Below are 2,678 nucleotides of genomic sequence, written 5' to 3' on the forward strand. Positions count from 1 at the left end.
GCGTGGGCCAATAATATCCTGCACGCAAGATTTTATGTGCAGTCGCATCTCCGGCATAGTGTCCGCCCGCTGGTCCATCGTGGAGTTCCTGCAAAACCTTTTCGGCTTCAGTTTTCTCAAGACACCTAAGAAGCACAGAATCGTAATTCCTTTTAAACAAGACATCATTTATGAGCTGGTATTGTTTAGCTTTTAATCTCAGAGCTCTTTTCTTGGTATGATCCAGACGTGATGGAGCATACCCGTTCTTAAGAAAATAAATGGTGTCAGCATATGATGATTCTGCATCGTTTAGGCTTACCTCGTACGCTTGTACCTCTTCAGATGAGTTCTCCGGGATTTGCGATGCTTCGGTTAACATCTTGCAGAAGCCTTGACCTCTTACGATGTTTGCTGGTTTGATCTCGAGATCATATTCTTGTAAAGCGGTAATCCAATTAGCTCTCTTTTCGCCCACGTCTTTCTGCACCAAAAGGTTTCTTACCGCCGGAAATGGTACTACGACTTTAGTGTGGGCTTTAAGCAAGAAATGTCTGAAATATTTGATCGCTTTGAAAACAACATATGCTTGTTTCTCTACGTCTGAGTAATTAATTTCAGCACCTTGTAAGTTCGAGCTAAAGAATGCGATTGGAGCTTCCGTTTTCTCTTGATTTACTTGGGTCAAAATCGCGGCATAGGATTTATCTGAGGCAAAAGTGTATAAGGTCAAAGATTCCGAAAAATTTGGGGTGGCCAAAGATGGAGCATTGATGATAGCTTGTTTGATTAAGTTGAACGCTTCGTGCTCATCTAGACCCCATTTGAAATTTGAATTCTTTTTTATCATATTTTGTAAGGGATGAATAATACGTGAAAAATCCGGGACAAATATTTTGACAAAATTGATTTGTCCAAGGAAGGATTGCATGGCTTCCTTGTTATGGGGTATGGATATTTCAGAAATTTCCTTGATTCTGTCGGGTTCTATATGAATACCAGATTTCGACACTATGAATCTGAGCAATTTCCCTTCGCTTAACGCAAAGAAAGATTTCTTTGGGTTGAGCGAAATCACATACCTCAAGCATCTTTGAAAGATTTGCTTCAAATCTTTGAGGTGGTTGTTTCGTTTTTTGGAGTACACTGTTATATCATCCAAGTAAATCACCACTGATTTATTGACTAACCCTTTAAACGTGATGTCCATGGCTCTCTGAAAGGTAGCTCCGGCATTGATCAGACCAAATGGCATCTTCCGATATGCATAAGTTCCCCATTTGGTTCGGAACGTAGTCTTTAACTGATCATCGGGATGCACCAGTACTTGATTGTATCCTGAAAATCCATCCAGGAATGACATTAATTCTGAGCCTGTTACTGCCTGTAATATTTGCTCCATAGGTGGGAGGGGAAAGTTATCTTTCTGACAGGCTTTGTTGAGATTTCGGAAATCGATACAGATTCTAATGTCTCCGTTTTTCTTCCTAATGGGCACCATATTGGATACGCATTTAGAATGCGTGACGGGGAAGATTATTCTGGCTCTCAACAACTTATTAAGCTCAGTTTTTATCTGATTTTCTAGGTTAGGGTGTATTTTTCTGAGCTTCTGCTGGACAGGTTTTTCATTGTCAATCATAGGGATAACATGTTGAATGATAGAAGTGTTGTATGTTTTTAGCTCATCGTAATTCCAGGCAAAAACATTTTTGTATTGTCTCAGAAGACGGATATATGCTGATTTCTCTTCAGGGGCTAGGCCGTGACCTAGGTTAACGTTTTGTGGCTTCTGATCGGTCCCTAGGTTTACTAATTCATAGTTCAGGGTGGAACTGCAAAGTTTAGCATTGGCGGACCTTTTAAACCGAATTTTCAAATCATATAAATCTTCTAACTTGACCATCGATTTCGGTATAGCATTGTCAGAGCCATTTTGTTGTATTTGATGATCATGATGGTCTTCGTCGATTATCTGATTTGAGTAGGATCCTTCAGAAGTAAGGAAATTTACGATGTCAGGATCGTCGTTGAACACTCTCCAATTGGTGATATTGTCAGGGATGGATGGTCTAAAGATTAATTCTATTGAAAACCTATAAGGACTAAAATCTTCAGAAGGGATAAGTCTAGAGGCTACGTTAGCTAACAGGTCTGCGCTCGCGTTTTGAATTCTTGGAATTGACGAGATGTTGAATGCTACGAAATGTGCAGTGAGATATTGAACTAATGATTGATAATGCTTTAAATGACTTGACAGGCAATGTATGGTGTTACGTACCTGTTTTACGACGATCTCCGAATCTCCAAAGACTTGAAGATACTTAACGTTTAATCCGATTGCTTTGTATAGGCCTTGAACCAAGGCTTCGTACTCCGCTGTGTTGTTCGTGCAATCGAACTCAAGTCTGCATGTGAGCATAATCTTATTCCCGTCTGGGTTAATCAGAATGCATCCTGCTCCTGCTCCCTCATTTGATTTAGATCCGTCAAAATATAATTTCCAAAATAAAGATGTATTTACAGAATTATCTAAAAAACTAAAACATTTTGAGTCATCAGTTTGGGAGAAATTTTCAACTTGGGATAAAACAGAATTCTCTAAGTATGGTGAAATATGAGCATTGAAATTACCTAGGAAAGAATCTATTGCGTAATTGCCTACAATGCTGCTATTGTACGTTATGGCTTCATTTTCT

This window comes from Pinus tabuliformis, chromosome 3_1 (assembly GCF_031772625.1).
Source record: "Pinus tabuliformis cultivar Carrire ecotype Pingquan chromosome 3_1, CPIR1, whole genome shotgun sequence".
NCBI classification, from domain to species: Eukaryota; Viridiplantae; Streptophyta; class Pinopsida; order Pinales; family Pinaceae; genus Pinus; species Pinus tabuliformis.